This window comes from Dermacentor albipictus, chromosome 1, assembly GCF_038994185.2.
Source record: "Dermacentor albipictus isolate Rhodes 1998 colony chromosome 1, USDA_Dalb.pri_finalv2, whole genome shotgun sequence".
In the NCBI taxonomy this organism is placed as follows: Eukaryota; Metazoa; Arthropoda; class Arachnida; order Ixodida; family Ixodidae; genus Dermacentor; species Dermacentor albipictus.
In genome coordinates this window covers 518,537,676-518,564,311 of record NC_091821.1, presented here as the reverse complement: position 1 = coordinate 518,564,311, position 26,636 = coordinate 518,537,676, and the positions used below count along the sequence as shown (strand labels likewise).

The 26,636-nt window shown below is 46.1% G+C and overlaps 1 protein-coding gene and 1 pseudogene across 5 annotated transcripts in view; one reads left to right on the top strand and one right to left on the bottom strand.

Moving 5' to 3' along the window:
• The window catches only part of LOC135912444 (uncharacterized), an 861,485-nt gene that overhangs the window by 691,905 nt on the left and 142,944 nt on the right, over positions 1-26,636 (top strand). The gene's annotated exons all lie outside the window — the stretch shown is intronic.
• LOC135912429 (uncharacterized) lies at positions 4,935-5,942 on the bottom strand (annotated as a pseudogene).

Genomic DNA, 26,636 nt, shown 5'->3' with positions numbered 1-26,636 from the left:
CTGAACGTTTTCTGTCGCCTACGCAGGTTGGTTTCATTTGTATCGCTGCATAGGAACTCGTTTTCACATTTTTTTGCCGTACCCACTGCTGCCAAATCATAATGCCAACGTGTGCCGAGTTATCTAGAGAGATGGATTCGTTGCGAAAAGAAGTTGAGGAATTGCGTAACAGCATCGCCCTATTTAATGAAACGTTTGAAACGATGAAGACAAAGCAGGAAGGCCTGGTCAAAGAAAATAAGGAGCTCTCGCGAACGAACGAGCAGCTAACAAAACAGGTTGCTGAGTTGCAGCAATACTCCCGCATGAACAATGTGGAAATCAAAGGTGTACCAGAAACAAAGGGCGAAAGCTGTGAAGCAATTCTGCATCATATCGCAGAAAAAATTGGTTGTCCTGTGAGTCCTGCAGAAATTGATGTTGTGCACAGGGTCCCGGCTAAAGGTGGTTCAAACATTATTGCGCGTTTTTGTTCTCGTCAAAAGAAGACCGAGTTCGCTACAAAGGCTAGGAAGGCGCGTCTGTCAACCAGGTCCATTGGCATAACGAATCAGGATAAGCCCATATTCGTCGACGATCACCTGACTAAAGAGAACAAGCGGCTGTTTGCCCAAGCACTGGCTCTTAAAAGGGAAAAGCAGTGGCAGTTCCTTTGGGTCGACAACTGCCGTATCAAAGCAAGAAAGTCTACAGACAGTAGGGTGTACCGCATCTCTGGAGTCGATGATCTATCCATTTTTACCTGAAAAGCACTATTCCTGTGCCTTAATGACTGGGAATCGCCATGGCGTCACACACTGTTCATGAGCTGAAGCAACTACTTAGTTCTTTGTCCACTTCTCAGATTTCTATCATACATTTTAATGTCCGAAGCTTACCCAAAAACTTTGATCATATGGTCAACTTTCTTACTTTAACCAATCACCACTTTTCGCTCATATGTCTATCGGAAACATGGCTATCTGCAGCTGACGATACCTTATTTTCCATACCGGGCTATCATTCGGAATATTTTCATCGTCTGGCTGATCGCCACGGTGGATCGGGAATATTTATTTCCAATACATTATCTTATAAACGGCGTGCAGATATCTCATTTTCCATGGCCAAATGCGAATCAGTTTGGCTTGAATTTGACAATCACTTTCTACCAACCAACAAAAGAACTATCATTGGTTCAATTTACCGTTCCCCATCGTCATTTTACGATGATTTTTGTGGTGAACTTGATAGTTTATTAAACTCGTTCATTACCAAAAATTATAATGTAATCATTGTCGGCGACATTAACAATAACATTACAAATATTAACGATAGTTCTTGTGTCCAGTACACCAAGTGCTTCATTGGACATGGTTTGGAATCTTTGCTAGATCCTCCAACACGATGTGCTTCTTCCGGTCAAAATACGCTTATTGACCATGTACTCAGTAATATCATGACTAATCAAAAAGCTGGTGTGGTCCATTTTAATCTGACAGACCATTATCCAATTTTTCTCTTATTAAATACTCAAACTACTTATAAAAATAAAATGGTGATTAAGAGTTCTTTTGATTCAGGAAAATTTGTGGATTTGGTGTCCGGCTCTGACTGGGGCCTATTATCCGAGGAATCTTGTGTTAACAAAGCATTCAGCACTTTAAATGAGAAACTAACAGATATTATAAATACTTGTACGTCTGTATTCTCCATATCACGTTGGTATTCCACCCCCAGGCATCCGTGGATCACTAGAGGACTACTGCGCTCTATAAATAAAAAAGATAACCTCTTCAAAAAATTAAAACTCCAACCATTTAACCTCGCCCTTAAGGCTCGATTCAAATTATATTCACAAACTCTCACCGTCTTACTTAAACAGGCTAAGAGAACCTACTATGAAAATAAAGTGCTCGAAAATGGGAATGACTGGAGAAAGAATTAGAATGTAATTAAAGAATTTTTAAATCTTAATCAGCAAGACACACCTGTGACAGGGTTTACGGACGGCACCAGCACTCTAACTGATCCTATAGATGTCGCAAATTCATTTAATGAATCATTTTTCAGGAGCTCTGCAGCCGGTGTCCCTAACTTGCCCAAGTTGCCCCACGTGCCTCACTCCTTTTTCTTAAAACCCACATCGCCAAATGAAGTTCATCGCACTATAATAGGGCTCAAGACAACAGGCTGTGGCCTAGATTCAATTCATCCATCAAAAATCAAACTTGTTGCTCGTGAGTTATCTTTTGTCCTCTCTGATATTATTAACACTGCATTTCGTACCGGCGTTTTTCCAACGAGTCTCAAACAAGGAAAAGTCACTCCAGTATTTAAAAAAGGTGATCGAAATATGTTTTCTAATTATCGCCCTATAACGATACTGCCATTTTTTAGTAAAGTAATTGAGAAGCTCCTTGTTGATCGCCTAACGAACTACCTAACAAAATTTAACCTTTTAACTTCTAAGCAGTTTGGTTTTCATGCTAACTTATCAACTGAATTAGCACTGATAAAACTAACTGACAGCCTAAAGCAGTTTATCGACAATGGGCTATGGGCGGGAGCGGTATTTGTTGATTTAACTAAAGCTTTTGACACTATTAACCACTCCATTTTGTACGCTAAACTTGAATCATTTGGAATTTGTGGACCTGCTTTAGCTCTTTTGCAAAGCTACCTTACTAATAGAACCCAGGTTGTTAGATATGGAAGCGTTTTATCCACCCCAATAACAACGAACCAGGGCGTTCCACAAGGATCAATTTTGGGTCCTCTGCTATTCCTCATTTACATTAATCACTTACCATCATCGCTTAACAGTTCTGAGTGCATCCTCTATGCTGACGATACAACGATATTCACTAGTGATAAAGACATTAACAGTCTACTCAGAAAGTTAAACACCGATGTCACGAATCTTGTGTCTTGGTGTAAAAATAACTTGCTAAACGTAAACCCTGTTAAAACAAAGTTTATGTTATTTCACTCGTCCCAAAAAACGCCTACAAGAACCCCTGAACTATACATTGATAACTACGTCATTACCCCATCTAATTTTGTAACTTTCCTTGGTGTTACATTAGACCCCCAACTTAAGTGTAACATTCACGTAAACTCTGTCATTAAGAAGACTGCTTTCGGCATCCGCGTGCTCATTCGAACAAGACACTGTTTTCAGCAATATATACTAAAATCACTTTACTACGCTTTCATTAACAGTCACCTTACTTACTGCATTTCATCATGGGGCAACACATATCCTGCACATCTGACAACCCTCATTCACCTTCAGAACCGGCCGGTCCGAATAATTACCCACAGTTCATACATCACATCAGCAGCGCCCATTTTTCGCACTCCTGAGATTCTACCCTTAACTTGCACATTTCAACTGAAACTATGTCTTATATTATATAGAAGTAGAAACAGTGACATTCCAGCTGAGTTACTTCCCTCAACGCAACTTTTCAATACAAATAACACGCGGTTTTCTGAAAATAATAATCTCTTGCTTCCTAAAGTCAACACTAACTACGGTAAAATGACAGCCTTCTTTTCCGCAATTTCATTTTGGAATTCACTGCCATCAAATATTAAATCATGCTCTTCATTACACTGTTTCCGGCGGCTTCTAAAAAAGTTCTTATTAACAACATACCTTACCTGATTATTCGACAAGTGTAGATACTTTTATATGTGTGTCTATATATAGGTGTGTATCTATGTGTGCGTGTGTGTATTCATTTATTACTGTGTAGCCATGTTTCATTATTTTTCTCGATTTATGTTGATAGATTATCAGTCGTTTGTAAATTAATTTTGTTGCACTGTTGGATTGCCCACTTTTGTTCATAATCATTATACTTCTATTCAATTACTGTGATGATAGTACCTTCAAGTATATTTCAATATGGCATTATTCTTGCTAATTTTTGTATAATCTTCAACTACCCGATGTTTCAGTAATAACTTCTAATATGTTGATTGTATTTTCACGCTGTTCTTACCCTCGTTGCTAATCCTATATTACATATTTTGTGCATGTTGTAACAGGAGGTCCCCCTGACAGTTTTTACTTTGGGACCTCCTTCTGTATTACATTTTCTTTGTAATTGTATTGTATTGTGTAATAATAAACTTCATTGATTGATTGATTGATTGATTGATTGATTGATTGATTGATTGATTGATTGATTGATTGATTGATTGATTGATTGATTGATTGATTGATTGACAAAAAGGCTTTGCAGTGCTGCTTCGGGCAGATCGGCATCGACGCCTCTGACCACGCCTCTGCAGGTATTACCCGGAGACGTAATGTATGCCGCGATATGGTGCCGTTTATCCGCCAAGATAATCTCCCGGACTTGGGAGTATGCATAGGCGTTCAATTCGGAGGGTGTGCTTATAACAAAGATATTCTGCATTGCATTCGCACACACGATATCCTCCTCGGCTACCACCGGGGGCAGCTTGGCCGCCATTAAAATGGCTTTCGTGACTTTGATCTGACTGCAATTTCGCACGTCCAGCCCTCGCCCCGGCGGACGACAACTCGAAAGTGAGATTTACGCAGGCGTGGTAACCTGGAGGTTGCGGCAACCTTTCTTAGCTGGCTGGCTTGTTTCGCGCCAACGCGGGCGCCTTTTCACGCGACAGCGTTAAGGAGCTCGTGTCGCAAAAAAGCCGGTGTCGTCGGTGTCGGCGTCGTCAGCGTTGGCCGTGAGTGATAAATCCCAGCAGGCACTTCATGAATAAAAAACAACTTGCAAGATGGGCTGGGTGGGAATCGAACCAGGGTCTCCGGAGTGTGAGACGGAGGCGCTACCACTCAGCCAGAGTTTTTTTTTTCTTTATTACCGACATGGCAACAAGGCTACAAAACAAGACATTTTAACAATAGACAACGGTTACGACAACATCTCTGCCATTGGTTGGCAGTCACAGGGCTAAAAACGCTTGAAATTCGCTAGCTCAGTCATCACACTGAGCCATGTTGGTTTTTCTTTTTGCAAGTTCTACATTTCCATAATATGACAAATGCTTTCAATGAAGTATTCTCTAACAGGCCGGGCATTTACTTCGGCATGTCTCACGGCCATTCTAGTTTTTTATAAACTATGTAAGGACACCAGCATGAACATGTCATAGGGTACTTTGTCTTCATTTAGAGTAGGCAAGAAACGAATGCCATATGGTGTAATCGGCAAGTCCTTCTTTAGTGTTCTCTGTAAGATGTCCCAATGGAACACAGAATCCCAGCAGTCAAGAAAAATGTGTTCTATTGTTTCGGGTTTCCGGCATAGTAAACAGTTGACGCTCCAAGGCACGCAAAGACCTTTTTCATCTAGCCATGGTTTCACAGGTAAAGTATTGGTGTGGAGCTGGAAAAAGAAGGACTTTACCGACGGGCGTACTGGCATTCGTTTTACTCTTTTTGGTACGTCCTTTTCAGGTCCAATGCAGAACATCGAGCGATACAATGGCACCGGCAACATTGTGTCTACCAGGTCCTTATATAAGCGCTTTCGTGGTACCCTACTTAGGTATTCCATGGAGAACCGAACCTTTAACAGCTGAAAAGCCAAGACTACCTCTTTTAGGAAACCATGCGCTCTGCCTTGACAGCACCGATGTGACGATACAATGAACTCAGGTATAGCTTCGCTCAGCCTTGTTTGAAACATAGTTAATAAAAATGGGTCATTTTGGTCCCGTAAGAAAACAAACCTCGACACAATCTGCCTAATGAACAAATGTGCCAGACCTAATCCTCCATTTTTAACCGAACGAAAGAGATTAGTGCGACTGGTGCGCTCCCAGCTTGAACCCCATACAAACACTGCGAGTACTCTGTGTAAACGTTGTATGTTAGCCCTTGACATGCACAACGCTTGGAGCACGTAAAAAAATTTGGCAACGGCAAACAGGTTACACACTGTCGCACGAGCAAACATAGAGAAATTGTGGCCTCCCCATTCAAGTGTACCTTCACGAACCCTTTCAGTTTCGGCATTCCAGTAATCAACGGCGTTACGGTAGTGCTCAAGCGGCACCCCCAGGTACTTTGCCGGCGTGACTGTCCAGCGGATATTTGCAAACGTACTCGGATGGTCTTCCCAGTTGCCGATCCATACCCCTAGGGATTTATCAAAGTTGATAGCACTGCCTGTCATTCTGCAGTATGATGAAGCCTCTGCGACCGCGATTTCGATGGTTTCTTTAACCCGACAAAACAACGCGATGTCATCCACGTATGCCAGCACTTTCACTTCCGCGGACTGCACTCTGAAACCCGATATTCTATTTTCCTACAAAGCGGCTCTAGGTAAATTGCGAATAAAAGAGGCGACAAACCACACCCCTGGCGCACAGATGACCGGACACTAAAGGTTTTGGTAACCTCCTTGTTTATAATGAGGCTGGCGGTACAGTCTTGATAGCACATCTTTACCCCATCTAAGATCAAATCCCCTACCTTTATGTGTTCTACAATACTGAAAAGAATTTTATGGGCCACACGGTCGAAAGCCTTCTGCATATCTAACTGTAACTTGGCACAGTGTTCACCTAGGTCATTACAGTATTCTAAAATGCTTCTGGCAATGTGAATGTTTGTTTAGATAGACCTTCCTTTAATGCCGCATGTTTGATGCGACCCTACTATTCTGGTCTCCACTCCCTGTAATCGCTTTCCCAGCACTCTTGTAAATATCTTATAGTCTACATTCATTAGTGATATCGGCCGGTAAGCGTCAACAGCTAACAATTTTTCTGGGTCCTCTGATTTCGGTATCAGGACTACGTGCTATGTCCGAAAAGAAGGAGGAACCTGTTTTTGCGCATAGGCCTCCTTAAGCAACCGTAACAGGATCTCACTGACATCACTTTTGAAGGCTTTATAAAAGGCCGCTCCGAGTCCATCAGGTCCCGGAGACTTGCCTACAACTAAATCATCTAAGGCTCCTTCCACTTCGGTGATGCTCAGAGGCCACTCCAGACGCTTTTGAATGTCTTCCTCTAATTGCGGCATGTTTGACAAAAATTCCGTCTTCAATTCTTCTTTGACGTCTTCAACAGTCCCGAATAATTTGCTATAATGGTCAAGAAACGCCTCTTCAATTTTTTGAGGTTGGCTCATGATGTCGTTCTCGTATTAAACATTCTGATTTCATTTCGCCTCGCGTATGCCTTTTCGTCAGATAAGGCTCGTTTAGTCGGTGTCTCACCTAGCCAAACCCTTTCAGCTTGTGCCCTTATAACTGCTCCTTTGAACTTCTCTTCTTCGATAAGCTCAAGCTGGCTTTTCAGTTCTCTTATCTCCTTTGTTCGGCTCCCGGGTCTCTCGCTTTCCACGGTGTACAAAAAATCAAGCTCACGCTGCATTTCATTTTCTTTTTTCCTTTTAATAAATTTCTCTTTACTGGATTCTTCTATAGCACTGATCTTGACTCCTTGTTTAAAGTTCTCCCGTAATTCTAGCACGTTGCCATCTTCGGCTTCGATCAAATTATCTAACTTTTGCTTCACGCTTTCGCAAAAGGATGCGTTAATTAACAGCCCATCGTTGAACTTCCACAACTTCCAGTTAAACTTCGATTTTCTTTCTTTGGTACCTACACTAAAAGTCACGAGGCTGTGATCGCTGAACGAGACGTGTTTCACACTATAGCTGCCACACATCGGAACAAGCTCCAGTGCGACATACCCTCTATCTAGCCTTGCGTGACTTCCCCCTTGAAAATGTGTGAATGCAGGCGTGCCGATAGTACACAGGAAATTACCGACGTCATCCAGATTAGATTCTTTCACTAGTGTGTTTAAAAGTAAAGCACTTTTGTCCCGCACTGGAAGGTTTTTCACTCGATCGGCCACGTAACATACACAATTAAAATCTCCTAGCAATACGACTTTCCTGTCACACTGCAAATGACTCAGCCACGAGTTCGATGCTTCAAAGCGGTACAGAGATAGAGTAAACGCTTATTCTAACAGAGACTGTTTGGTTATGGTGGGTGGAGCCCCTCCTCCAGGGCCCCACTGGTTACAGCGGCTTCAAAGCGGTACAAAAGCGTCTCTAGTGAATGCGGTGTTGCCTTAGAAACTAGCTGTTTCTAAGGCTCAGGCGTGCGTCGCTTGCTCAGGCGCACATTTCGTTGCCGCGCCGAACGCGGCACTGCTCGATGCCCACCGCGTCCGATGCGGGGCGCGTAGTCGCTGCGCCGTAGCCCATTGTCTTACACCCCTTGGCGGGTCGACGGGAACGCTCTCGCGTTCCACTCTTGAAGGCGAAGCTTAAGCGTCCTCCAATTTTTGCTTTGCCTTGCGCGTCTCGTTCTTGACGCAGGTCTTGTCCGCGTTCCGCTTTCTGTGAGCGGTAATCCAGCCGTTGGACTCGGCGTCTTCATTGGAGATTTGCTCTCCCTCTACCATTGCCTCGTAAGGCACGGCGAAATGTTCTAGAACGCTCTTGGGCGTCGGCTAAGCGAGCGGCCGCGCCTTGCCGCGCTACGGCGGAGCCGAGTCGTGCTACGCCAAAATAGGCTTAACCCTTGGTGTCGGAGAAAGCACCCACAAAAAAGGTTTCAGTGGACCTACCGTGATAGACGCGCCATCCAATTGCTCCTTGTAACTTCCCGGAGTCGTTCCAGTAGAAATTGTGAGGAAAAAGTACATTGGAACAAGTCGGTCAACTTCGGTTGGCGGAGCTGATGCAGACACGTCCGCACGTCACGCCGCCATCTAGCGTCCTGTTCAAGACACATCCTTTGCAATGCTACACTGAGATTGTGCCACCGTCCACCAATAAGCGTACCGTCATCGACATGACGTTGTCAAAGAGTATGATTCCAGTTGCGAATGACATGCTCATTTTGCGTGAGTTAGGTGTCATGACACTGCCTCTGTTGTCGACTTCGGGGATTTCAGTCTGGATGTATGGGTAACGACAAGGGAGCGCTTTGCACGTTCCGTGTTGGAGACTTATCTCTTGCGATGCTACACCGATCCGGTGTTACCGTCCAACAATCAGCGTACGTGCGTGGATTTGACATTGTCAATGAAAATGATTGCAGTTGCGAGTGAAACGCTCACTTTGCTTGAATCAGGTGCAATGACACTACCACTGCTGTCGTTGTCAGTGCTTTCAATGTGCATCGGTGGGTAACGAAAAGGGAGAAGCTTGCACGTTCCGTATTGAGGACATGTCCCTTGCGATGCTACACCGATCTGGCGCCACCGACCACCCAGCGGCGTACGTGCATCGATCTGACATCGTCAAAGAAAATGATTGCAGCTGCGAGTGAAATACTCACTTTGCGTGACTTAGGTGTCATGACAGTGCCTCTGTTATCGATTTCGGTGATTTCATTGTGGATGTGTGGGTAACGAAAAGGGAGCAGTTCGCGTGTTCCGTGTTGAAGACACAACCCTGGCGACGCTACACCGATCCGCTGCCACCAACCATCCATCAGCGTACGTGCATTGATTGGACATTTTCAAAGAATATGATTGCGGTTGCGAGTGAAATCCTCACTTTTCGTGAATTAGGTGTTATGACTGTACCTCTGTTGTCATTGTCAGAGCTTTTAATGTGGGTGCGTGGGTACCGAAAAGGGAGCGGTTTTAGCGTTACGTGTTGAAGAACTATCCCCCTTGATGCTACACCGATCCGGTACCACCAGATCAACCACCAATCAACACACATCGGTGTATGTGCATCGATTTGGCACTGTCAGAGAATATGATTGTAGTTGCAAGTGAAATGCTTTTTTTGCGTGAATTAGGTGCGATGACACTACCTATGTTGTCGACTTTGGTGACTTCGATGTGGATCTGTGGGTAACGAAAAGGGAACGGTTTGCGCGTTACGTGTTGAAGGCATATCCCTTGCGATGCTACACCGATCCGGCGCCACTGTCTACCCATCTGCGTACATGCATCGATTTGACATTGTGAACGAAAATTATTGCAGTTGCAAGTCAAATGATCACTGCGTGAATTAGATGGAATGACACTACCTCTGTTGTCGACCTCGGTGATTTCAATGTGGATCTGTGGGTAACAAAAAGGGAACGGTTTGCGCGTTACGTGTTGGAGACATATCGCTTGCGATGCTACACCGATCCGGTGCCACTGAACACTTTCATTGCAGATGTGTGGGTAACGAAAACGGAGTGGTTTCGCGTTCCGTTGTTAAGACATATAACTTGCGATGCTACACCGATCCGCGCTACTGTCCTCCCATTGGCGGACATCCATCGATTTGACATTACCAAAAAACATGATTGTAGTTGCGGGTGAAGTGCTGACTTTCCGTGAATTAGTTGGAATGACACTACCTGTGTTTTCGACTTCGATGATTTCATTGTGGATATATGGGTAACGAATAGGGAGCGGTTTGCGCGTTCATTGTTGAAGACATATTCCTTGCGATGCGACACCAATCCGGCGCCACCGTCTACCCAGCGGCGTACATGCATCGATTTGACATTGTCAAAGAAAATCATTGCAGTAGCGAGGGAAATGCTCACTTTGCATGAATTAGGTGGAATGACACTTCCTCTGTTGTCGAGTTCGGTGATTTCATTGTGGATCTGTGGGTAACGAGAAGGGAGCGGTTTGCGCGTTCCGTGTTGAAGACATATCCCTTGCGATGCTACACCGATCCGCTGCGACCGACCACCCTTCGGCGTACGTGCATTCATTTGACATTATCACAAATATGATTGCAGTTGCCAGTTAAATACTCATTTTGCCTGAATTAGGTAAAATGACAGTACCTCTGTTGTCGTCTTCGGTCATTTCAATGTCCATGTGTGGGTAACAAAAAAGCAGTGGTTTGCGCGGTCCGTGTTTGAGAAATATCCCTCACGATTCAACACCAATCCGGTGCCACCGACCACCAATCGGCGTACGTGCATCGATTTGACATTGTCAAAGAATGTGATTGCAGTGGCGAGTGAAATACTCATTTTGCGTGAATTAGGTACAATGACACTACCTCTGTTCTGGACCTCGGTGATTTCAATGTGGATGTACTGGTACTGACAAGGGAGTGGTTTGCGCATTTCATGTTGAAGACATATCCCTCGCAATGCTGCACCAGTCCTGCCCAACAGACTATCCAGAGGCGTACGTGCATCAATTTGGCAATATTGTTACGGTGAAAGGAAGGAAGAAGTTGATTTGGACTAGAGGCAAACGAAGTCTGGCAGTTGCCTGAACGCCATATAAACCCGTTGTAATTATACTATATTTAACACTCGTGGGCCTGCCTTCTTCATGCAACATTTTGGTGGAAGGTGCGGGGTACAATCACGGTACTTCGCAGCGGACGTCATCTACCTGCCGCCACAATAGCAAGTCAACCGACACAAGTGACACCGTCTCAGCAGACCTTGCCAACGGTGATCCTCGCTCATCCGCGGGACCCGGGGACATTTTGTGGCACGGACAACGCCGACGTCCAGGACTGGCTTGCGATGTACGAGCGAGTATGTGACAACAACAGGTGGGATCCGACAATGATGCTAGCAAACGTCATACTTTATCTGAGAGGAACTCCGAAGCAATGGTACGACACACATGAAGCTTTCCTAACGAGCGGGATGTCTGCAAAGAAAAAATGCGAGACCTGCTTGGCAGACCTCTCCGTCGTCAGCTGGCAGCAAAAAAAAAAAAGACCTTGCGTGCCGCGCTCAGACGTCCACGGAATCCTAAGTCGTGTACATGCAGGATGTGCTGGCCCTCTGTCGCAAGGCTGATAACAGCATGACCGAGGCAGACAAGATTGGTCACATACTGAAAAGTATTGCAGGCGATGCCTTCAATCTCCTTATGTGTAAGGATTGTGCCACTGTGGATGCAATTAAAAAGTGCCGGCGCTTCGAACAAGCAAAGGGCCACTACGTCGCTCGAGCTTTCGACCGATTGCCCAATACCGCCGCGACATCTTCTTGCGAAGACCCGCCGCGGTTCGTTCAGCCAACAGGACCGGAAGATATAACGCGCATTGTTCGCCATGAGCTTGAGGTCATGGCTCCGGCTGCAGTTCGTTCAGACTGTCGGGAAAGCGTGCCCGCTATCTCCCTTATACAAGCGGTCGCTCGGGAGGAAATTACAAGTTTGGGCATTCCATCTCTCTGCTCGGTCCGCCATACGAACACCTACCAGATTTTTCCGGCCGCTCGCTTCCAGACGCAAAGCTTACCGCCACTCCGTCGCAACCCAGCTGAATGGTGCACAGTGGATGACAAACCCAGCTGCTTTGTTTGTTCCGGTATTGGACACATCGTCCGTCATTGCCGCAACCACCGGTCGTCGACTACTCGGTGGTCGTCTCCGAGTCACTACCGCCAAGTGCCAGACAATCGTAGTTTCGCGCCCTATACGCCGACTAGGAACATCAATGCCGACCTTGCTCCACCAAAGTGCAGCCGCACCCCGTCTCCGCAAGGCCGTAGGTCCCGTTCGCCTCTCGTTCATCGCTTTTCTTTCCCTTCTGCAACCGGTCGCGTCGCATCGGGTAACTAAATCAAATCAAATCAAATCAGTTTATTTTTCATCTCAAGGATGAGGGCAGGCTCGGGGTAAAAGTGACATCAGTCACTTGAGGGGAACCCGAGCCTCCCTGATACATGGAATGCATTGAGGACAGACGAACAAAATTCGTTCATAGCAAGAAGGGGTTAATATTTACAAGTCGTAATACACATAGATTCAACATGAAATCAAAATATAGATATACAGATTCCTTTACGGTTAAATTATACAGTATAATACATGAAGACAAATTCCAATACACACTGAAAGTTTAGTTAGTGATAAACAATATTGCGTTGATTTCATGATAAAAGGGCTTCCCTAATAACACGTATGCCACATTCTTCAATTATAATCTTTATTTAATTAATTTGTTTAATAAAACAGGAACAGTGAAGCGAAGCATTTGTCGGCCAAAGTGTGTTCTGCACAATGGAATGATGCAGTGTTGTTGGTGACGAGTAGGGTATGGGATAGTGTATGGTTCAAGCTGAAAAAAATCCAAAAAAGCCCGATTGCTAGTGAGCACGGATTTTTTATATCTTATTGCTAGGTAATACTCGTAAAGCTGATGAATTGGGATAATGTTAAACCGCTTAAATAATTCACCCGTATGTGCATAGTAGTCAACATTAGCAATGCGCCTAATCTCTTTTTTCTGTAGTTTGTATAGGCTATTATTGTTCGTTGCTGTTGTACTTCCCCATACCAAAAAAGAATAACTGACATGCGATAAAAACAAGCTGTTATAAAGTGTTATCTTAACGGAAACTGGAAGCAAGGAACGCAGTCGTGCAAGTATACCTACACATTTGGAAATATTAGTTATGAGTTTATTAAGTTGTGCTTCCCATGACATTATACAATTAAAAAACACTCCTAAAGTTTTAACCGTCTCTACAATTTCAATAGTCGCGCTACCTAAGCGTAAGGCATCGCGTGGAGAAGTAAGCTGCATCCGCGAGTGAAAAATACCAGCTTTTGTTTTTGATGCGTTAATGACTAATGAATTTTGCTCACTCCATGCATATAGGTTCTCTAATGTAGTGTTGATAAGTGTAGTCAATGCACCCATATCGTTACCGGTGAAGAAAATGCTAGTGTCATCGGCATGGATTATATATTTAAGTTTATCATTAATTTTTACATTGTCGTTGATGTATAAGTTAAAAAGCAGCGGCCCTAAAATGCTACCTTGTGGTACCCCAGTGATTATTGGCTGAAGAGAAGAGCAGTAATTGTTAATTTTTACACATTGCGATCAGCACTTAAGATATGATTTCAAGAGTGAAAGTGGGATGCCACGAATACCATATATTTCTAGTTTTTCAATTAAAGTGTAGTGACAGAGGCAATCAAAGGCCTTTGAAAAATCTATAAAGATTCCAATGCAGAGTTTCCTATCTTCAAAAGATTTTAGAATCATTTCTTTTTGGGCTAGTATAGCAGTCTCAGTCGACATGCCTTTCATGAAACCATATTGCGATTTTGTTATTATGTGAAATTTGGTGCAAAAGCTTATAACTCTTTTAAAAATAATTTTTTCAAAACCCTTTGAAAGTATCGGTAATATGGAGATGGGTCGGTAGTTCCCAAGGTCATTTTTTGTCTCCTTTTTTTATCTACCATAGTGACAACAGACGTTTGCATTTTGTTTTGGAAGACAGCCTGTCGACAAAGACAGGTTATAAATGTGAGTGAGCACAGGAGCTATAACATGGATTACATGCTTGATCGGAGATATCTGAAAACCATCTATGTCACGTGCGCTGGTGTTCTTTAGCGTAGAGAACGTTAAGACTATTTCTTGATCGTCGGTTGGTGCGAAAAAGATGCTGTTCGTTTCTGTAGTCTGTGCACGAGTTACCGTTAGCTGTAATTGTTGCGTTGGCTGTACAACGTTTATGAGAAAGTGGTTAAATTTTTCAGCAAGCTCTAGATCTTTAACAATGCGGCCATCTATTTCTATTTCCGTAATTCCTGACCAATTAGGGGTCCTGTGAAGTAACGTATTAAGCTTCCTCCAGATGTTTGCACTCCCATTACAGAAGTCTGGATCGAATTGTTGACTTAAATAATTTCTTTTTTTCTTTCCTAATAAACGTATTTACTTTGTTTCGGAATTCTTTAAATGTTTTAAGGTCTGATATGTCTTTAGTTCTTAAAAACCTACTAAAGAGTTTCGTTTTCCTTTTGATCATCTTTAAACATTCATAATTTATCCATGGTTTTCGATTTTTACGGCATTCTTTTACAACCTTTTCTTTTAAATGCTTCAAATAAATTTGTTTAAAGATAGCTATGAATGTCTCGTAGGCTGAATCTGCAGTTAATGAAAGGTAGACTGTACTCCAATCTGTTTGACAAAGACTTGTGCTAAAATCAGCCAAGGTAAGAGGCGTGATGTCTTGAGCTGTTCTAGTCGGTAACTCCGTCGGCTTTTTGGTAGTACGGTCTGTCATAAAATAAAGTTCTAGATGGTCACTTATATCGCAGTACAATACACCTGACTCCACGTTATCTTTGTTTATGTTGGTAATAAAAATATCAATTAAAGTTGCTGAATTTGGTGTGATACGTGTAGGAGTCTCTGTTACAATCTCGTAACCATTTGACACAACCATAGCCACAAACTCAGTTACGAGGGGAGAAGACTCTAGTACGTTGATGTTGATGTCGCCACCAAGAATTAGTCTTAAATTGTTGTCGTTTACGTAATTGAATTCTTGTTCAAGAACACTGGTGTAATTATTTACAGATGAACCAGGTGGTCTGTATATGACAGAATAAACGTAATTTCGTGACATTAGAGTTAAGCATTCAATGACGGAATTAATAAAAGAAAATTCTGATACTATTCGAAAGTCTGCGTCGTTCTTTACTAAAACAGCAAGTCCACCCCATTTTTTATTCGTACGGTTGAGGAAGTAAGTGTTATAGTTATCGTGCCTGTAAACCTGGTCTTCTATAGTATACCAAGTTTCCGTAATCATTGTGATGTCAAAAGTAAAAGAAAAGGTGTTAAGAAAAGCAGATTGTTCATCTTCCTTGTGTCGTGCTGAACGAATTTTTAGATGAAAGCAGCACAGTTTGACGCGAAAGCGACTCGCTACAAGATTTTTGACGTCACGAGATGATATCGCCATGGCGAAAGAAAAGATGCACCACAACAGCGCACAGCGATTCTAAGCAATCTTTTCAATGTCACGTGCTTCACGAATGTGCAGAACACGCGAGTTCTCATCTTTCCGTGCAAGAATACGCCCATCATTCGTCCACACAAACTTCCAGTTTGCTGTTTTCTTTTTAGCTATTGCCATGCCAAGAAGTTGCTTTAAAACTGGGCATAGGTGTTCATTGATGAACACAGGCGTGTTAGAGGAGTGGCCAAGATCCTTTGGCGAAATGCGCGTTTTTTTGCTTTTTGAAGCACCGAATCGCGCTTGGAGCGGCTCTTGAATAGGACTACTATGTTGGGGTTTCAAGTGGAATTTTTTGCAGGTACGCGGTGACACTTTTCAACATCATCTTTCGAGATGGGAACATTTAACAGTGCGCCAATCCCATGAAGGGTACTAGGAAGGTCCTCATCAGCAAGTTTGGGAATTCCCTTAATTTCAAGGTTACATTTGCGAGAATATTGTTCTGAGGCAGTGATCATCTGATCCTGTTGAGACATTTGTTTCCTCAAAGCTTCGCACTCACTTGTTAGCTTTTCATTGATGCGCCTTAGAGACTTGTTGTCCCTCTCAAGATCAACGTTTCCTCTCTTTAATTTTTCGACATCCTCATTCAAAAAGCTCCCACTCTTTTTAGGTCTCTTATTTCCTTCCATAGTTTTCTCTCAATTGCAGATTTGAATTCAAGCATTTCTTTTCTGATCTCTTCTCCAAACTTTGCTAATTCGCTCATATTCCCAACACCAAATTATCACTTTGGCAGCAGAGAGGCAGCAATTGAATCATACTTGTGTAGTAAGAAAATGATTGCTAACCTGCAATAACCGAAAACAGGCGTGTGAGGAACGAACTTTCACTGCCCTCGCTGCTGCCAAGTGAAGTTCAGGGCTCCAATGCAGCAGGTTTTATAGGAAGGCGCCCCTGGCGGTGCCTTGCGTCGGTAGTGTCCCTGCTTCGTCAGGCAGTGTTCGTGCCTCGGCACGTGTCGATGCGTCGATTTGCCTCTCGATAGGTGCGGTGCAGTCAGCAATCGTGGCGGTACAGTCAGTAGACCACGTGTCAATGCGTCGATTTTGCCAGTGCGCCGTCAACTGCAATAACCGAAAACAGGCGTGTGAGGAACGAACTTTCGCTGCCCTCCCTGCTGCCAAGTGAAGTTCAGGGCTCCAATGCACCAGGTTTTATAGGAAGGTGCCCCTGGCGGTGCCTTGCGTCGGTAGTGTCCCTGCTTCGTCAGGCAGTGTTCGTGCCTCGGCACGTGTCGATGCGTCGATTTGCCTCTCGATAGGTGTGGTGCAGTGAGCAATCGTGACGGTACAGTCAGTAGACCACGTGTCGATGCGTCCATTTTGCCAGCGCGCCGTCAACTGCAATAACCGAAAACAGGTGAGTGAGGAACGAACTTTCACTGCCCTCGCTGCTGCCAAGTGAAGTTCAGGGCTCCAATGCAGCAGGTTTTATAGGAAGGCGCCCCTGGCGGTGCCTTGCGTCGGTAGTGTCCCTGCTTCGTCAGGCAGTGTTCGTGCCTCGGTACGTGTCGATGCGTCGATTTGCCTCTCGATAGGTCTGGTGCAGTCAGCAATCGTGGCGGTACAGTCAGTAGACCACGTGTCAATGCGTCGATTTTGCCAGCGCGCCGTCAACTGCAATAACCGAAAACAGGCGTGTGAGGAATGAACTTTCGCTGCCCTCGCTGCTGCCAAGTGAAGTTCAGGGCTCCAATGCAGCAGGTTTTATAGGAAGGTGCCCCTGGCGGTGCCTTGCGTCGGTAGTGTCCCTGCTTCGTCAGGCAGTGTTCGTGCCTCGGCACGTGTCGATGCGTCGATTTGCCTCTCGATAGGTGTGGTGCAGTCAGCAATCGTGGCGGTACAGTCAGTAGACCACGTGTCGATGCGTCGATTTTGCCAGCGCGCCGTCAACTGCAATAACCGAAAACAGGCGTGTGAGGAACGAACTTTCGCTGCCCTCCCTGCTGCCAAGTGAAGTTCAGGGCTCCAATGCAGCAGGTTTTATAGGAAGGTGCCCCTGGCGGTGCCTTGCGTCGGTAGTGTCCCTGCTTCGTCAGGCAGTGTTCGTGCCTCGGCACGTGTCGATGCGTCGATTTGCCTCTCGATAGGTGTGGTGCAGTCAGCAATCGTGGCGGTACAGTCAGTAGACCACGTGTCAATGCGTCGATTTTGCCAGCGCGCCGTCAACTGCAATAACCGAAAACAGGCGTGTGAGGAACGAACTTTCGCTGCCCTCGCTGCTGCCAAGTGAAGTTCAGGGCTCCAATGCAGCAGGTTTTATAGGAAGGTGCCCGCGGCGGTGCCTTGCGTCGGTAGTGTCCCTGCTTCGTCAGGCAGTGTTCGTGCCTCGGCACGTGTCGATGCGTCGATTTGCCTCTCGATAGGTGTGGTGCAGTCAGCAATCGTGGCGGTACAGTCAGTAGACCACGTGTCAATGCGTCGATTTTGCCAGCGCGCCGTCAACTGCAATAACCGAAAACAGGCGTGTGAGGAACGAACTTTCGCTGCCCTCGCTGCTGCCAAGTGCTAGGCGGTGCAACTCCGGGAGGTCAAGCTGCAACTACGACCCGGCCCACAAATCCTCTGTTGACCCTGCCTACATGTGGAAACCTACTGAACATTGAAGTTGATGGCGTTCTTGTTAGATCTCTCGTTGATACAGGAGCGCAGCTTTCCGTTATGAGCGGTGCTCTCTGCCGAAGGCAGAAGAAGGTTCTGACACCTGCCGTACTGTGCACTGTGCGAGTCGCCGATGGGAGTACTTCACCTGTCCTTGGAATTCGCACAGCTCGAGTGACCATTGGGGGCCATTATACCGCTGTTTTATTTACCGTCCTTGAACGCTGCCCGCACGACCTACTTCTCGGCCTCGACTTCCTTTCGAAACACTCCGCCCAAATTGACTGCTCCGCAGGTGTTGTACAGTTGGATCTGCCGCTTCGTGCCGATGCAACAACTTGTGCTTCAAACCGCTTATGTTCTGCTGAATTTGCAAGGCTGTCTCCGAAAGCGGCTACAAATGCCCTCCTGACGCCCTGTCCTCCCGTACCTGAGGGCGAGTGCGTCGTGTCGCCGCTTACTGACGTGGTTTTGTCGCGCTATATTGCCCTGCCGAGCACCTAATCCTAGTCCGCGAAAACTGCACTCGCATGCCCATCCCCCATTTTTGATATTCGTCGCATGTGCTGCCACACGGTATTGCCATAGCGCATATCACGCCTTTGGAAGTATTTCAGACTTCTTCTTTGACCTCCGAATCGTTCCTCAGTACCAACGGACCTTTGTCACCCACTCCTGCGTACTCGATGCCTGTGGACGATGTTTCTAAGATGATCGCACCTGACCTTCCTTCCGAGCAAACAACAGCTCTCGATCACCTCCTGTCATCTTATCGGGACATATTTGAATTGAGCGACCATCCACTTGGCCAGACATCTGTTGTCACGCATCGCATCTACACCTGTGATGCCAGCCCCATTCATAGGCGCCCATATCGTGTCTCCGCAACAGAAAGGGCCATCATACAGAAAGAGGAAGACAGGATGATGGACAAGGACATCATTGAACCTTCCAGTAGCCCGAGGGCATCACCGGTTGTCTTAGTAAAGAAAAAAGACTACTCGTGGCGCTTCTGCGTTGACTACCGTCACCTCAACAGGATAACAAAGAAGGATGTTTATCCCCTGCCTCGCATTGATGACGCTCTTGACTGCCTTCACGGATCCCAATACTTTTCATCAATTGACCTCCGCTCCGGCTATTGGCAGATTTTCGTCGACGAGATGGGCCGCGAGAAAACCGCCTTCATCACACCGTATGGTCTGTACCAATTTAAAGTCATGCCCTTTGCATTATGCAATGCGCCAGCTACATTCGAGCGCATGATGCACTCGCTCTTGCGCGGCTCGAAGTAGTCTACATGCCTCTGCTTCCTCGTCGATGTGATTGTGTTTTCGCAGAGCTTTGAGAGCCACCTGCGGCGCCTCACAACCATACTCTCCTTGCTTCGCAGGGCTGGCCTTCAGCTAAGCTCCTCCAAGTGCCATTTCGGTTGCCGTGAAATTAACATGCTCGGCCATCTCGTAAACGCTACCGGAGTCCAACCTGATCCACAGAAAGTTCATGCCATGCGAAATTTTCCTGTACCTTGTTCCACACACGATGTCCGTAGTTTTCTGGGCTTATGCTCTTATTTCCGGCAATTTTTGAAAACTTTTGCCGACATCGCTCACCTTCTCACTGACCTTCATAAGAAAGACGTATTTTTCTCCTGGGAAACACTACAGGAGAAACCCACCTCTACCCTGATTGAGAGGCTTACAACTTCCCCGATCGTGTCATACTTTGATCATTCTGTGCCCACAGAAGTACGAACTGACGCACGTGGTCATGGCATCGGCGCTGTCCTCGCTCAGCGTCAAGACCGTGTCATCGCTAACGCTTGCCGCCTTCTTTCCACGTCCGAGCGAAATTATTTCATTACTGAGACAGAATGTCTCGCGCTCGTATGGGCGGTCGCGAAATTTTGACCGTACCTTTTCGGTGGGAGCTTCCGCGTCGTAACTGATCATCGCGCCTTCTGCTGGCTCTCCTCCTTGAAGGACCCAACTGGACGACTTCCGCGTTGGGCATTGCGTCTACAAGAATATAGATTTTCTACTGTGTATAAGTCAGGGCTCCTGCATAAAGACACTGACTACCTGTCCCGCAATCCCGTCGATCAACCGGACGATACCGATGCAGACTCGGACATCAGTGTTCCATCCCTCTCGGGCTTCCTCCATATTGGCGACGAGCAGCGCAATGATCCTGTTCTTCGAACACTTATGGAACGCCTAAGCTCTTCGCCCAATGACCTGTCCCTCCGCATGTTCACCTTGCGCGATGGAACTTTACACCGTCGTAGCGTTCGTCCTGATGGCCCGGAGCTCCTCCTAGTCGTTCCCAAGCACCTTCAACCGGCCGTGCTCCAGCAACATCACGACACTCCAACTGCTGGACATTTGGGCATCACTAGTACATACGACCGCCTGCGGCGCCGCTTCTTCTGGCCCGGCATTTATCGCTCTGGTCGCGTTACGTCGCTTCATGCGACCTGTGTCAGCGCCGGAAGACGCCCGCGATTCCTTCCACTGGTTTGCTTCAACCAATTGATATCCCTACAGAGCCCTTCTTCCGTGTGGGCATCGACCTCCTTGGCCCCTTTCCAATTTCCATCAAAGGAAACAAATGGAATGCTGTAGCGACTGATTATGCCACAAGATATGCCATTGCACGAGCGCTGCCAACCAGCTGCGCTTCAGATGCCGCCGACTTCTTACTGTACGACGTCATCCTGTACCACGGCACCCCTCGTCAGTGGCTGACCGATCGCGGCCGCTACTTTCTATCGAAGGTCGTCGATGATCTGCTCCGCTCCTGTTCTACAAACACCAGATTGCTACCACATACCACCCTCAAACGAACGGCCTCACCGAGCGACTCAACGGCACACTGACTGAAATGCTCACCATGTACGTTTCCAACGATCACCGCGACTGGGACGTCGCTTTACCATACATCACTTTCGCGTACAACTCGTCCCGTCACGACACTGCCGGAATTTCACCATTTTACCTTTGTACGGCCGCGACCCCACCTTGCCCTTTGACACCTTGCTACCTTCCGCAGTAAAATCACCCAGCACTGGTTACGCTCGCGATGCTATTGACTTAGCCACCCAGGTCCGAGATGTCTCCCGTCATCGCCTCACAGTCTCGCAAGCTTCTCAAAACCGACGCTACGACCTTCGGCACCGAGACCACCTTTGTTCACCTGGTTCCCGCCTCCTTCTCTGGACGCCATCACGTCGCATCGGCTTGTCGGAAAAACTACTTTCCCGTTATTCTGGTCCATACAATATCTTACGCCAAATGACCGACGTAACATATGAGATCGCCCCAGTCGGTCAGCCTTCAGTGCCTACCAACGTTACCAGCGATGTTGTTCGCGTTACCAGGCTCAAGCCCTATGTACCCCCATTAGGTGAGGCTCTATAGCTTGCACCGGGACGGAGCTACCCCACCGGGAGGGTGATCGTACGGTGAATGGAAGGAAGAAGTTGATTTAGACTAGAGGAAGACGAAGTCTGGCAGTTGCCTGAACGCCATATACACCTGTTGTAAATGTACTATATTTTACACTCGTGGACGTGTCTCCTTCCTGCTACAATATCAAAGAATATGATTGCAGTTGCGAGTGAAATGCTCACTTTGCGTGAAGCAGCTGCGATGATACTACATCTGTTGGCCTTGTGGGTGATTTCAATGTGAATTTGTCGGTACCGAGAAGGGAGAGGTTTGCGCGTTCCGTGTTGAAGACATATCCTTCGCCATGCTGCACCGGTCCGGCCCAACCGACTACCCGCGGCGTGCGTGCATCGATTTTACATTGTCAAAGAATATGTTTGCAGTTGCGAGAAAAATGATCACTTTGCGTGAATTAGGTGTCATGACACTGCCTCTATTGTCGACATCGGTGGTTTCACATTGGATGTGTAGGTAACGAAAAGGGAGCGGTTTGCGCGTTCCGTGTTGAAGACATATCCCTTGCGATGCTACACCGATCCAGTTCCAATGACCACCCATCAGCGTACATGCATCGATTTGACATTGTCAAAGAATATGATTGAAGTGGCGAGTTAAATACTCATTTTGCGTGAATTAGGTGCAATGACACTACCTCTGTTGTCGTGTTCAGTGATTTCAATGTGTATGTGTGGGTAACAAAAAGGGAGCGGCTCGTGCGTTCCGTGTTGAAGCCGTATCCATTTCGATGCTAGACCGATCCGGCGCAACTGAATACCCAGTGGCATACGCGCATCTATTTGAAATTATCAAAGAATACGATTGAAGTGGCGAGTTAAATACTCATTTTGCGTGAATTAGGTGCAATGACACTACCTCTGTTGTCGTGTTCAGTGATTTCAATGTGTATGTGTGGGTAACAAAAAGGGAGCGGCTTGTGCGTTCCGTGTTGAAGCCGTATCCATTTCGATGCTAGACCGATCCGGCGCAACTGAATACCCAGTGGCATACGCGCATCTATTTGAAATTATCAAAGAATATGATTGCAGTTGCTGGTGAAATGCTCACTTTAGGAGAACTTCCTGCGATGACACATCCCGGTTGTCCTTGACGGCGAGTTCAATGTTTATGTGTTGTTAACGAAAACGGAGCAGTTTGCATGCACCGTGTTGAACACACATCCCTTCCGAAGCCGCATCGACGCGGCACAACCGACTACCCAGCTGTGTACGTGCATCGACTGGACATCATCAAACAATATGATTACACTGGCGAGTGAAATAGTCCCTTGGTGTGAATTAGCTGCGATGACACCACTCCTGTTGTCGTTGTCGGTGACTTCAATGTGCATATGTCGGTACCGAAAAGGCAACGGTTTATGCTTTTTGTGTTGCAGACATATCCCTCTCAATGCCACACCCATCCGCCCCAACCGGCTACTCAGCGGCGTACGTGCACCGATTAGAAATAATCAAAGAATATGATTGGAGTTGCGAGTGAAATACTCACTTTGTGTGAATAAGCTGCGATGACACTACCCCTCCTGTCGTTGTCAGTGATATCCTTGTATATGTGTTGGTAACGAAAAGAGAGTGGTTAGGGCGTTCCGTGTGGAAGACATATCCCTTCCGTTGCTATCCTGATCCGGCGGGACCGTCTACCCACCGGCGCACGTGCTTCGATTTGACGTTGCCAAAAATTATGGCTGCAGTGGCAAGGGAACTACTCATTTCTGCGCAAATTAAGTGCAATGACACGAACCCTGTTGTAGTTGTCAGTGATTTCATTGTGTATGTGCGGGTAGCAAAAAGGAAGCGGTTTCCGCATTCCATGTTGAAGACGTATCCCTTGCGATGCTACACCGATCCGGCGCAACCGACTACCCAGTGGCGTACGTTCATCGATTTGACATTATCAAAGAATATGATTGTAGTTGGGAGTGAAATGCTCACTTGCGTGAATTTGTTGCCATGACACTAGCCCTGACGTCGTTGTCGGTGATGTCAATGTGTATGTGTGCGTAACGAAAGGGAAGTGGTTTGCGCATTCCTTGTTGAAGACATATCTCTTCCGATGCTACAGCTATCTGCCCAACCGACTACCCAGCAGCGTACGTGCATCGATTTCACATTATCAAAGAATACGATTGCTGTGGCGAGTGAAACTCTCAGTTTGCGTGAATTAGGTACAATGACACTACCCCTGTTGTCGTTGTCATTGATTTCAGTGTGTATGGGGGTGGGGGGTGACGAAAAGGGTGCGGTGTGCGCGTTTTGTGTTGAATACATATTCCTTGCGATGCTATTCCGATCTGGCACCACCGGCCACCCTGCGGCGCATGTGCCTCGATTCGATACTATCGAAGAATGTGCTTACAGCGGCGACTGGAATACTCACTTTGCGTGAATTTGCTGCAATGGCACTACCCCTGCTGTCGCTCGCAATTATATCAACGTGGATGTGTGGGTTACAAAAAGGGAGCGGTTTACTTGTTCCGTGTTGCATACATATTCATTCCGATGCTACACCGATGAGGCTCAACTGACCACCCTGCGGCATATGTGCCTCGATTCGACACTATCTAATAATATGCTGTGGCGAGTGAAATAATGACTCTGTGTGAATTAGCTGCAGAGACACTACCCCTGTTGTCGTTCTCAGTTATATCAATGTGGATGTGTGGGTAACAAAAAGGGTGCGGTTTACGTGTTCTGTGTTGCATACCATCGCTTGCAATGCTACACCGATCAGGCCCAACTGACTACCCTGTGGCGTACGTGCCTCCATTCGAGACTATCGAAGAATATGCTGTGGCGAGTGAAATACCTTGCGCGAGTTAGCTCTGCACTGACACTACCCCAGTTGTCGTGCTCAGTTATATCAATGTGGACATCTGCATAACAAAAAGGGAGTGGTTTACGCGTTCTGTGTTGCATATATATCCCTTACGATACTACCACGATCAGGCCCAACTGACTACCCTGCGGCGTACGTGCCTTGATTCGAAACTATCGAAGAATATGCTGTGGCCAGTGAAATACACACTTAACGTGAATTAGCTGCAATGACACTACCCCGGTTGTCACTCGCAATTATATCAATGTGGATGCGTGGGTAACAAAAATGGAGCGGTTTACTTGTTCCGTGTTGCATACATATCTCTAGCGATGCTGCACCGGTCAGGCCCAACTGACTACCCTGCTGCGTACGTGCCTCGATTGGAAACTATTGAAGAATATGTTGTGGCGAGTGAAATACTGACTTTGCGTGAATTAGCTGCAATGGCACTAACCCTGTTGTCATTGATTTCAACGTGGATGTGTCGGTACCGAAATGGGGCGGAATGCGCGTTCCATGTTGCAGACAAGTTGTTTGCGATGCTACACCGATCAGGCCCAACCGACCACCCTGTGGCTTTCTTGCCTCGATTTGACGTTCTCGAAGAATGTGATTTGCAGAATGTGACCGAGTGGACTCGGCAGCAGCAAACCAGGCGGAATGCTGAGCAACCCTTTCTGCTTTGCACTGCGGGTTGCAGCAGTTTTTCTCAGATGGAAGCTTACACAGATCGGCTATGTTTCAACGACTGAGCCTAGCAACAATTGGGCATGCGCCCTAGAAACCGAAAGCTCTACACGTGCATCATACCGGACATCAGTGACATCATGTCACGTGGACGCTTGAACACTTTTAAATGGTTTCTCAGCACCATTCTTCCCCAGTGGGCCCGGTAGCAGAAAACCAGGCGGAATGCTGAGCAACCCTTTCTGCTTTGTACTGCAGGATGTACTGCAGTCTTTCTCGGATGGCAGCTTACAGCGATCGGCTATGTTTCAACGACTGAGCGAAGCAACGAGGGGACATGCTTCTACAATGCAAAATCCTTGCACATGCAAATGTGTGCATTGATGACGTGGTATCTCTCCCTTTTTCCACGCTATCTGCATCGTACCGAACATCAGTGACATCATGTCACATTAACGCTCGAACACTTATAAATGGCTTCGCAGCGCCATTCTGCACCAGTGGGCTTGGCAGCAGCAAACCAGGCGGAATTTCTGCTTTGTACTGCAGGTTAGTGATTAGACATTAGCTTATTCCTGCCACAGTGATGACCGATTCTTATTGCTGATGCCCTGCCCATTTCTCGCTAAGTCCGTTTTACTATTTTTTCTTTTAATGTGAAAAATTTGTTGGTATGTGGTGATATTGAGTCTAACTCTGGGCAGACTGAAAAAAAGCTGTTGATGCAGCTGCTATTTGGTCAGAATAATATCATTTCTACCATAGGAAATATCCAAGTCAACCAAACAGAAATGGAAAGAAGATCACGGCCTTAACTGAAAGAATTGACGGGGTAGAACAGCAGCTTTCCTGTTTTAAGAAATGAACGATTCAAGTAACTGATGTAGGAAAAGCGATTTCAAATCATAACGATACATTAGCTTCGGTCATTAAAAAATTGAATGACTTGGAAAACAGAAGTGGCAAGAATAATTTAATAATATGCGGCTCGGAGGGGTCTTTTGTAGAAACCTCCGAAGAACTAGAAAAGAAAGTTGGGAAAGAGGTATTCCTAGAAACATTGCAATACCAACTCAATCTAGAGAAAGAATGCATAGGCTGGGCTCAAAGGGTAAAAAAAAATCGTCCTGTAATCCTTAAATTCCTGAATTATCGTGAAAAGGCAACTATTCTGAACCATTCCTGCAAACTAAAAGGCACATATTTGCCTCTCTCTGAGGACTTCTCCAAACGGGTGCGTGAGCTGCGTGAAAATCTATAGGTAAACGCAAGTGAAGAGAGAAATAGGGGTGCCAAAGTTAAACTCGTTTATGACAAACTTAGTGTTGACG